Genomic DNA, 12,604 nt, shown 5'->3' on the forward strand with positions numbered 1-12,604 from the left:
TACCACAGCACGCGACATAGCTTTGAACACGATAAATGTAACCGTTTCAGAGAAAATACCGGTCATTATGACGATCTGCCATTTAGTCGATTCGATAGCAAATGACGAAAATGGGTGGATTTCTCAGGTTTTCACTACATATGAACACTTTTCACATTCCCCCGTGCAACGCGGCTGCTAGACCTCCCTTCATGCAAGGTCGTAAGGTCTTACCTCATGTCCAAGGCACTAAAATAGTCTAAAAATTCAATAATCGATAACTAAAACTTGAAATGTACTGCTTCGTACAGGCTATCACTTCAACTTAGAGGCTTCTTCTGTGATCCATTATGGTGCTTTTTGTGTTTCCGCATACTGCAGCACGAGACCTAGCTTTGCACACGATAAATGTAACCGTATCAGAGAGAAGAGCGGCCAATATGACGATCTGGCATTAAGTCGATTCGATAGCAAATGACGAAAACGGGCGGATCTCTCAGGTTTTCACTACATACGAACATTTTTCACATTCCCCCATGCAACGCGGCTGCTAGACCTCCCTTCATGCAAGGTCGTAAGGTCCTACCTCATGTCGAAGGCACCAAAATAGTCTAAAAATTCAATAATCGATAACTAAAACTTGAATTGTACTGCTTCGTACAGGCTATCACATCAACTTAGAAGCTTCATCTGTGTTCTGTTATGGTGCATTTAGTGTCTCCGCATACCGCAGCACGCGCCATAACTTTGAAAACGATAAATGTAACCGTTTCAGAGAGAAGAGCGGCCAATATGACCATCTGGCAAAAGTCGATTCGATAGCAAATGACGAAAACGGACGGATTTCTCAGGTTTTCACTACATATGAACACTTTCCACATTCCCCCGTGCAACGCGGTTGCTAGATCTCCATTCATGGAAAATCTTAAGGTAATAGCTCATGTACAAGGCACCAAAGCCGTGTAAAAATTCAATAATCGATATCTAAAACTTGTATTGTACTGCTTTGTACTAGCTATCACATCAGCTTAGAAGCGTCTTCTCTGTTCTATTATGGAGCTTTTACTGTCTCCACATACCACAGCACGCGACATAGCTTTGAACACGATAAATGTAACCGTTTCAGAGAAAATACCGGTCATTATGACGATCTGCCATTCAGTCGATTCGATAGCAAATGACGAAAACGGGCAGATTTCTCAGGTTTTGTCTACATATGAACACTTTCCTCATTCCCCGTGCAACGCAGCTCATAGATCTCCCTTCATGCAATATCTTAAGGTCCTAGCTCATGTCAAAGGCACCAAAGCCGTCAAAAAAGTCAATAATCAATAACGAAAACTTGAATTGTACTGCTCTTTACTGGCTATCACATCAACTTAAAAGCTTCTTCTGTGTTCTATTATGGTGCTTTTAGTGTCTCCGCATACCGCAGCACGCGACATAACTTTAAACACGATAAATGTTACCGTTTCAGATAGAAGAGCGGCCAATATGACGATCTGGCATTAAGTCGATTCGATAGCAAATGAGGAAAACCAGCGGATTTCTCAGGTTATCTCTGCATATGAACACTTTTCACACTCCCCCGTGCAACGCGGTAGCTAGACCTCCCTTTATGCAAAATCGTAATGTCCTAGCTCATGTCCAAGGCACCAAAGCCGTCTAAAAACTCAATAATCGATATCTAAAACTTGAATTCTACTGCTACGAACTAGCTATCACATCAACATAGAAGCTTCTTTGTGTTCTATTATGGTGCTTTTAATGTCTCCACATACCGCAGCACGCGACATTGCTTTGCACACGATAAATGTAACCGTTTCAGAGAGAACACCGGCCAATATGACGATCTGGCATTAAGTCGATTCGATAGCAAATGACGAAAACGGGCAGATTTCTCAGGTTTTCACCACACATGAACACTTTTCACATTCTCCCGTGCAACGCGGCTGCTAGACCTCCCTTCATTCAAAATCGTAAGGTCCTAGCTCATGTCCAAGGCACCAAAATAGTCTAAAAATTCAATAATCGATAACTAAAACTTAAATTGTACTGCTTCGTACAGGCTATCACATCAACTTAGAGGCTTCTTCTGTGATCCATTATGGTGCTTTTTGTGTCTCCGCATACTGCAGCACGAGACCTAGCTTTGCACACGATAAATGTAACCGTATCAGAGAGAAGAGCGGCCAATATGACGATCTGGCATTAAGTCGATTCGATAGCAAATGACGAAAACGGGCGGATCTCTCAGGTTTTCACTACATACGAACATTTTTCACATTCCCCCATGCAACGCGGCTGCTAGACCTCCCTTCATGCAAGGTCGTAAGGTCCTACCTCATGTCGAAGGCACCAAAATAGTCTAAAAATTCAATAATCGATAACTAAAACTTGAATTGTACTGCTTCGTACAGGCTATCACATCAACTTAGAAGCTTCATCTGTGTTCTGTTATGGTGCTTTTAGTGTCTCCGCATACCGCAGCACGCGCCATAACTTTGAAAACGATAAATGTAACGGTTTCAGAGTGAATAGCGGCCTATATGACGATCTGGCATTAAGTCGATTCGATAACAAATGACGAAAACGGGTGGATTTCTCAGGTTTTCACTACATATGAACACATTTCACATTCCCCCATGCAACGCAGCTCCTAGATCTCCCTTCATGCAATATCTTAAGGACGAAGCTTATGTCAAAGGAACCAAAGCCGTCTAAAAAGTCAGTAATCGATAACTGAAACTTGAATTGTACGGCTTCGCACTGGCTATCATGTCATCATAGAAGCTTCTTCTGTGTTCTGTTATGGTGCTTTTAGTGTCTCCGCATACCGCAGCACGCGACATAGCTTTGCACACGATAAGTGTAACCGTTTCAGAGAGAAGAGCGGCCAATATGACGATCTGGCATTAAGTCGATTCGATAGCAAATGACGAAAACGGGCGGATCTCTCAGGTTTTCACTACATATGAACATTTTTCACATTCTCCCATCGAACGCGGCTGCTAGACCTCCCTTCATGCAAGGTCGTAAGGTCCTACCTCATGTCGAAGGCACCAAAATAGTCTAAAAATTCAATAATCGATAACTAAAACTTGAATTGTACTGCTTCGTACAGGCTATCACATCAACTTAGAAGCTTCATCTGTGTTCTGTTATGGTGCTTTTAGTGTCTCCATATACCGCAGCACGAGACCTTGCTTTGCACACGGTAAATGTAACCGTTTCAGAGAGAAGAGCGGCCAATATGACGATCTGGCATTAAGTCGATTCGATAGCAAATGACGAAAACGGGCAGATTTCTCAGGTTTTGTCTACATATGAACACGTTCCTCATTCCCCCGTGCAACGCAGCTCATAGATCTCCCTTCATGCAATATCTTAAGGTCCTAGCTCATGTCAAAGGCACCAAAGCCGTCAAAAAAGTCAATAATCGATAACGAAAACTTGAATTGTACTGCTTCGTACTGGCTATCACATCAACTTAAAAGCTCCTTCTGTGTTCTATTATGGTGCTTTTAGTGTCTCCGCATACCGCAGCACGCGACATAGCTTTGAACACGATAAATGTAACCGTTTCAGATAGAAGAGCGGCCAATATGACGATCTGGCATTAAGTCGATTCGATAGCAAATGACGAAAACCAGCGGATTTCTCAGGTTTTCTCTGCATATGAACACTTTTCACATTCCCCCGTGCAACGCGGCTGCTAGACCTCCCTTCATGCAGGGTCGTAAGGTCCTAGCTCATGTCCAAGGCACCAAAATAGTCTAAAAATTCAATAATCGATAACTAAAACTTGAATTATACTGCTTCGTATTAGCTATCACATCAACTTACAAGCTTCTTCTGTGTTCTATTATGGTGCCTTTAGTGTCTCCGCATACCGCAGCACGCGACATAGCTTTGCACACGATAAACGTAATCATTTCAGAGAGAATAGTGGGCAATATGACGATCTGGCATTAAGTCGATTCGATAGCAAATGATGAAAACGGCCGGAATTCTCAGATTTTCACTACATATGAACATATTTCACATTCCCCCATGCAACGCAGCTCCTAGATCTCCCTTCATGCAATATCTTAAGGTCGAAGCTTATGTCAAAGGAACCAAAGCCGTCTAAAAAGTCAATAATCGATAACTGAAACTTGAATTGTACTGCTTCGTACTGGCTGTCATGTCATCATAGAAGCTTCTTCTGTGTTCTATTATGGTGCTTTTAGTGTCTCCGCATACCGCAGCACGCGACATAGCTTTGCACACGATAAACGTTATCATTTCAGAGAGAATAGTGGGCAATATGACGATCTGGCATTAAGTCGATTCGATAGCAAATGGCGAAAACGGGCGGATTTCTCAGGTTTTCACCACACATGAACACTTTTCACATTCTCCCGTGCAACGCGGCTGCTAAATCTCGCTTCACGGAAAATCTTAGGGTCCTAGATCATATACAAGGCACCAAAGCCGTCTAAAAAGTCAATAATCGATAGCTAAAACTAGAATTGTACTGCTTCGTACTGGCTTTCACAATAACTTAGAAGCTTATTCTGTGTTTTACACTCCTGGAAATTGATATAAGAACACCGTGAATTCATTGTCCCAGGAAGGGGAAACTTTATTGACACATTTCTGGGGTCAGTTACATCACATGATCATACTGACAGAACCACAGTCACATAGACACAGGCAACAGAGCATGCACAATGTCGGCACTTGTACAGTGTATATCCACCTTTCGCAGCAATGCAGGCTGCTATTCTCCCATGGAGACGATCGTAGAGATGCTGGATGTAGTCCTGTGGAACGGCTTGCCATGCCATTTCCACCTGGCAATTCAGTTGGACCAGCGTTCGTACTGGACGTGCAGACCGCGTGAGACGACGCTTCATCCAGTCCCAAACATGCTCAATGGGGGACAGATCCGGAGATCTTGATGGCCAGGGTAGTTGACTTACACCTTCTAGAGCACGTTGGGTGGCTCGGGATACATGCGGACGTGCATTGTCCTGTTGGGACAGCAAGTTCCCTTACCGGTCTAGGAATGGTAGAACGGTGGGTTCGATGACGGTTTGGATGCACTATTCAGTGACCCCTCGATGATCACCAGAGGTGTACGGCCAGTGTAGGAGATCGCTCCCCACACCATGATGCCGGGTGTTGGCCCTGTGTGCCTCGATCGTATGCAGTCCTGATTGTGGCGCTCACCTGCACGGCGCCAAACATGCATACGACCATCATAGTCACCAAGGTAGAAGCGACTCTCTTCGCTGAAGACGACACGTCTCCATTCGTCCCTCCATTCACGCCTGTCGCGACACCACTGGAGGCGGGCTGCACGATGTTGGGGCGTGAGCGGAAGACGGCCTAACGGAGTGCGTGACCGTAGCCCAGCTTCATGGAGACGGTTGCAAATGGTCCTCGCCAATACCCCAGGAGCAACAGTGTCCCTAATTTGCTGGGAAGTAGCCGTGCGGTCCCCTACAGCACTGCGTAGGATCCTACGGTCTCGGCGTCCATCCGTGCGTCGCTGAGGTGCGGTCCCAGGTCGACGGGCACGTGCACCTTCCGCTGACCACTGGCGACAACATCGATGTACTGTGGAGACCGCACGCCTCACGTGTTGAGGAATTCGGCGGTACGTCAACCAGGTCTCCCGCATGCCCACTATACGCCCTCGCTCAAAGTCCATCAACGGCACATACGGTTCACGTCCACGCTGTCGCAGATGCTTCCAGTGTCAGTGTTAAAGACTACAATGGAGCTCCGTATGCCACGGCAAACTGGCTGACACTGACGGCGGCGGTGCACAAATGCTGCGCAGCTAGCGCCATTCGACGGCCAACACCGCGGTTCCTGGTGTGTCCGCTGTGCCGTGCGTGTGATCATTGCTTGTACAGCCCTCTCGCAGTGTCAGGAGCAAGTATGGTGGGTCTGACACACCGGTGTCAATGTGTTCTTTTTTCCATTTCCAGGAGTGAATTATGGTGCTTTTAGTGTCTCCGCATACCGCAGCACGCGACATAGCTTTGCACTCGATAAATGTAACCGTTTCAGAGAGAAGAGCGGTCAATTTGACGATCTGGCATTAAGTCGATTCGATAGCAAATGACGAAAACGGGCGGATTTCTCAGGTTTTCACTACATATGAACACTTTTCACATTCCACCGTGCAACGCTGCTGCTGGACTTCCCTTCATGAAAAATCTTAAGGTCATAGCTCATGTGCAAGGCACCAAAGCCGTGTAAAAAGTCAATAATCGATAATTATAACTTGAATTGTACTGCTCCGTACTGGCTATCACATCAACTTAGAAGCTTGTTCTGTGTTCTACCATGGTGCTTTTAGTGTCTCCGCATACCGTAGCACGCGACATAGCTTTGCGCACGATAAATGTAACCGTTTCAGAGAGAAGAGCGGCCAATATGACGATCTGGTATTAAGTCGAGTCGATAGCAAATGACGAAAACGGGCGGATTTCTCAGGTTTTCACAACGTATGAACACTTTTCACATTCCCCAGTGCCACGCGGCTGCTAGACATACCTTCATGCACAATCGTAAGGTCCTAGCTCATGTCCAAGGCACCAAATCCGTTTAAAAAGTCAATAATAGATAACTAAAACTTGAAATATACTGCTTCGTACTGGCTATCACACCAATTTAGAAGCTTCTTTTGTGTTCTGTTATGGTGCTTTTAGTGTCTCCGCATACCGCAGCCCGCGACATAGCGTTGCACGCGATAAATGTAACCGTTTCAGAGAGAAGAGCGGCCAATATGGCGATCTGGCATTAAGTCGATCCGATAGCAAATGACGAAAACTGGCGGATTTCTCAGGATTTCACTACATATGAACACTCTTCACATTCCCCGTGCAACGCGGCTGCTAGACCTCCCTTAATGCAAAATCTTAAGGTCCTAGATCATGTCCAAGGCACCAAAGCTGTCTAAAAAGTCAATAATCGATACCTAAAACTTGAATTGTACTCTTTCGTACTGCCTATCACATCAACTTAAGAAGCTTCTTCTGTGTTCTATTATGGTGCTTTTAGTGTCTAGGCATTCCGCAGCACGCGACATAGCTTTGCACACGATAAATGTAACCGTTTAAGAGAGAAGAGTGGAGAATATGACGATCTGGCATTAAGTCGATTCGATAGCAAATGACGAAACACAGGCGGATATCTCAGGTTTTCACGACATTTGAACTCTTTTCAGATTTCCCCGTGCAACGCTGCAGCTAGCCTCCCTCCATGCAAATTCTGAAGGTACTAGCTCATGTCCAAGGCACCAAAGCCGTATAAAAATTCAATAATCGATAACTAAAACTTCAATTGTACTTCTCAGTACTGCCTATCACATCAACTTAGAAGTTTCATGTGTGTTCTGTTATGGTGTTTTTACTGTCTCCGCTTACCTTAGCACGCGACATAGCTTTGCACACGATGAATGTAACCGTTTCAGAGGGAAGAGCGGCCAATATGACGATCTGGCATTAAGTCGATTCGATAGCAAATGACGAAAACGGGCGGATTTGTCAGGTTTTCACTACATATGAACACTTTTCACATTCCCCAGTGCAACGCGGCTGATAGACCTCCCTTCATGCAAAATTTTAAGGTGCTAGCTCATGTCAAAGGCACCAAAACCGTCTAAGAAGGCAATAATCGATAACTAAAACTTGAATTGTATTGCTTCGTACTGGCTATCACTTCAATTTAGAAGCTTCTTCTGTGTTCTACAATGGTGCTTTTAGTGTCTCCGCATGCCGCAGCACGCGACATAGCTTTGCACACGATAAATGTAACCGTTTCATTGAGAATAGCGGCCAATATGACGATCTGGCATTATGTCGATTCGATAGCAAATGACGAGAACGGTCGGATTTCTCAGGTTTTCACTACATATGAACACTTTTCAAATTACCCCGTGCAACGCGTATCGTAGACCTCCCTTCGTGCAAACTCTTAAGGTCCTAGCTCATGTGCAAGGCACCAAAGCCGTCTAAAAAGTCAATAATTGATCACTAAAACTTAAATTGGATTGCTTCATTCTGGCTATCACATAAACTTAGAAGCTTCTTCTGCGTTCTACTATGGTGCTTTTAGTGTCGTCGCATACCGCAGCACGCGACATAGCTTTGCTCACGATAAATGTAACCGATTCAGAGAGAAGAGCGGGGAATTTGACGAACTGGCTTTATGACGATTCGATAGCAAATGACGAAAACGGACGGATTTCTCAGGTTTTTGCTACATATGAATACTTTTCACATTCTATCGTGCAACGTGGCTGCTAGACCTTCCTTCAAGCAAAATCTTCAGGTCCTAGCTCATGTCCAAGGCACCAAAGCCGTCTAAAAAGTCAATAATTGATAACTAAAACTTGAAATGTACGGCTTCGTACCATCTATCACATCAACTTAGATGCTTCTTCTGTGTTCTATTATGGTGCTTTTAATGTCTCCTCATACCGCAGCACGTGACATAGCTTTGCACACGATAAATGTAACCGTTTCAGAGAGAAGAGCGGCCAATATGACGATCTCGTATTAAGTCGATTCGATTGCCAATGACGAATACGTGCGGATTTCTTAGTTTTACACTACATATGAACACATTTCACATTGCCCAGTGCAACGCGGCTTCTACACCTCACTTCATGCATAATCTTATGGTCCTAGCTCATGTCAAAAGCACCAAAGCCATCTAAAAAGGCAATAATCGATAACTATAACTTGAATTGTACTGCTTCGTACTGGCTATCACATCAACTTAAAAGCTTCTTCTGTGTTCTATTATGGTGCTTTTAGTGTCTCCGCATACCGTAGCACGCGACATAGCTTTGCACACGATAAATGTAACCGTTTCAGAGGGAAGAGCGGCCAATATGATGATCTGGCATTAAGTCGATTCGATAGCAAATAACCTAAACGGGCGGATTCCTCAGGTTTTTACAACATATGAACACTTTTCACATTCTATCGTGCAACGTGGCTGCTAGACCTCCCTTCATGCAAAATCTTCAGGTCCTAGCTCATGTCCAAGGCACCACTGCCGTCTAAAAAGTCAATAATCGATAACTAAAACTTGAATTGTACTGTTCGTACTGGCTATCACATCAACTTAGAAGCTTCTTCTGTGTTCTATTATGGTGCTTTTAGTGTCTAGGCATGCCGCAGCACGCGACATAGCTTTGCACACTTTAAATGTAACCGTTTCAGAGAGAAGGGTGGCGAATATGATGATCTGGCATTAAGTCCATTCGATAGCAAATGACCAAAACGGGCGGATTTCTCAGGTGTAAACTACATATGAACACGGTTCACATTCCCCCGTACAACGCGGCTGCTAGACCTCCTTTCATTCAGAATTCTAAGGTCCTAGCTCATGTGGAAGGAACCAAAGCCGTCTAAAAAGTCAATAATCGATAACTTAAACTTGAATTCTACTGCTCGGTACTGGCTATCATATCTACTTAGAAGATTCTTCTATTATGGTGCTCTTAGTGTCTAGGCATGCCGCAGCACGCGACATAGCTTTGCGCACGATAAATGTAACCGTTCCAGAGAGAAGAGCGGCCGATGTGACGTTCTAGCATTAAGTCGATTCGATAGCGAAAGAAGAAAACGGGCAGATTTCTCAGGTTTTCACTATATATGAACCCTTTTCACAATCCCCCGTGCAACGCGGCAGACACACCTCCCTTCATGCAAAATCTTAAGGTGCTAGCTCATGGCCAAGGCACCACAGCCGTCTAAATAGTCAATAATCGATAACTAAAACTTGAATATTACTGCTTCGTACTGGCTGTCACATCAACTTAGAAGCTTCTTCTGTGTTCTATTATGGTGCTCTTAGTGTCTCCGCAAACCGCAGCACGCGACATAGCTTTGCACACGATAAATGTAACCGTTCCAGAGAGAAGTGCGGCCAATATTACGATCTGGCATTAAGTTGATTCGATAGCAAATGACGAAAACGTGCGGATTTCACAGGTTTTCACAACATATGAACACTTTACTCATTCCCCGTGCAACGTGGCAGCTAGACCTCCCTTCATGCAAAATCTTCAGGTCCTAGCTCTTGTCCAAGTCTCAAAAGCCGTCTAAAAAGTCAATAAGCAATGACTAAAACTTGAATCGTACTGCTTCGTACTGGCTATCACATCAACTTAGCAGCTTCTTCTGTGTTCTATTGTGGTACTTTTAGTTTCTAGGCATTCCGAAGCACGCGTCATAGCTTTCCACAAGATAAAATGAAACCGTTTCAGAGAGAAGAGCGGCCAATATGACGACCTGGCATTAAGTCGATTCTATAGCAAATGACGAAAACGGGCGGATTTCTGAGGTTTTCACTACATATGAACACTTTGCACACTCACCCGTGCAACGCGAATTCTAGACCTCCCTTCATGCATAATCGTAAGGTCCTAGCTAATGTCCAAGGCACCAAAGCAGACTAAAAAATCAATAATCGATAACTAAAACTTGAATTGTACTGGTTCGTACTGGATATAACATCAACTTAGAAGCTTCGTCTGTGTTCTGTTATGGTGCTTTCAGTGTCTAGGCATTCCGCAGCATGCGACTTAGCTTTGCACATGAAAAATGCACCGCTTCAGAGAGAACAGCGGCCAATATGACGATCTTTCGTTAAGTCGATTCGTTAACAAATGACAGAAACGGGCGGATTTCTCAAGTTCTCACTACATATGAACACTTTTATCATTTCTCCGTGCAACGCCACTGCTATACCTCCCATCATGGAAAATCTTAAGGTCCAAGCTGATGTCCAAGGCACCAAAGCAGACTAAAAAGTCAATAATCGATAGAAAAACTTGAATTGTACTGCTTCGTACTGGCTATCACATCAACTTAGAATCTTCTTCTGTGTTCTGTTGTGGTGCATTTAGTGTCCACGCATTTAGCGGCACGCTACATAGTTTTGCACACGATAGATGTAACCGTTTCAGAGAGAAGAGCGGCCAATATGACGTTCTGGCATTAAGTCGATTCGATAGCAAATGACGAAAACGGGCGGATTTCTCAGGTTTTTCCTACATATGAACACTTTTCACATTATCCAGGGCAACGTGGCTGCTAGACTTCCCTTCATGCAAAATCGTAAGGTCCTAGCTTATGTCCAAGGTGCCAAAGCAGTCAAAAAAGTCAATAATCGATAACTAAAACTTGAATTGTACTGCTTCGTACTGGCTATCAAATCAACTTAGAAGCTTCTTCTGTGTTCTATTATGGAGCTTTTAGTGTCTATGCATTCCGCAGCACGCGACATAGCTTTGCACACGAGAAATGTAACCGTTTCAGAGAGAAGAGTATCCAATATGACGAAATGGCATTTAGTCGATCCGATAGTAAATGAAGAAAACGTGCAGATTTCTCAGGTTTTCACTACATATCAACACTTTTCACATTCTCCCATGCAACGTGGCTGCTAGACCTCACTTCATGCAAAATCGTAAGGTCCTAGCTCATGTCCAAGGCACCAAGGCCCTCTAAAAAGTCAATATTCGATAGCTAAAACTTGAATTTTCTTCTTCGTACTGGCTATCACATCAACTTAGAAGCTTCTTCTTTGCTCTATTATGGTGCTTATATTGTCTCCGCGTACCGCAGTACGCGACATAGCTTTGCACACGATAGATGTAACCGTTTCAGAGAGATGAGCGGCTAACATCACGACCTGGCATTAAGTCGATTCGATAGCAAAGACGAAAACAGGCAGATTTCTCAGGTTTTCACTTCATATGAATACTTTTCACGTTCCCCCGTGCAACGCGGCTGCTAGACCTCCCTTCATGCAAAATATTAAGGCCCTAGCTCATGTCCAAGGCTCAAAAGCCGTCTAAAAAGTCAATAAGCAATAACTAAAACTTGAATTGTACTGCTTCGTACTGGCTATCGCATCAACTTAGTAGCTTCTTCTGTGTTCTATTGTGGTGCTTTTAGTTTCTAGGCATTCCGCAGCACGCGACATAGCTTTCCACAAGATAAAATGAAACCGTTTAAGAGAGAAGAGCGGCCAATGTGACGACCTGGCATTAAGTCGATTCTATAGCACATGACGAAAACGGGCGGATTTCTCAGGTTTTCGCTACATATGAACACTTTTCACAATCCCCCGTGCGACGCGTCTGCCAGACGGCACTTCATGCAAAATCTTAATGTCCTAGCTCACGTTTAAGGCACCAAAGCCGTCTAAAAAGTAAATAATCAATAAGTAAAACTTGAATTGTACTGCTTCGTACTGGCTATCACATCAACTTCGAAGCTTCTTCTGTATTCTATTATGGTGCTTTTAGTGTCTCCGCATAAGGCAGCACGCGACATAGTTTTGCACACGATAAACGTTACCGTTTCAGAGTGAAGAGCAGCCAATATGACGATCTGGCATTAAGTCGATTCTATAGCAAATGACGAAAACGGGCGGATTTCTGACGTTTTCACTACATATGTACACTTTTCACACTCCCCCGTGCAACGCGGATGCTAGACCTCCCTTCATGCATAATCGTAAGGTCCTAGCTAATGTCCAAGGCACCAAAGCAGAGTAAAAAGTCAATAATCGATAACTAAAACTTGAATTGCACTGCTTC

Source organism: Schistocerca gregaria, chromosome 10 (assembly GCF_023897955.1).
Source record: "Schistocerca gregaria isolate iqSchGreg1 chromosome 10, iqSchGreg1.2, whole genome shotgun sequence".
In the NCBI taxonomy this organism is placed as follows: Eukaryota; Metazoa; Arthropoda; class Insecta; order Orthoptera; family Acrididae; genus Schistocerca; species Schistocerca gregaria.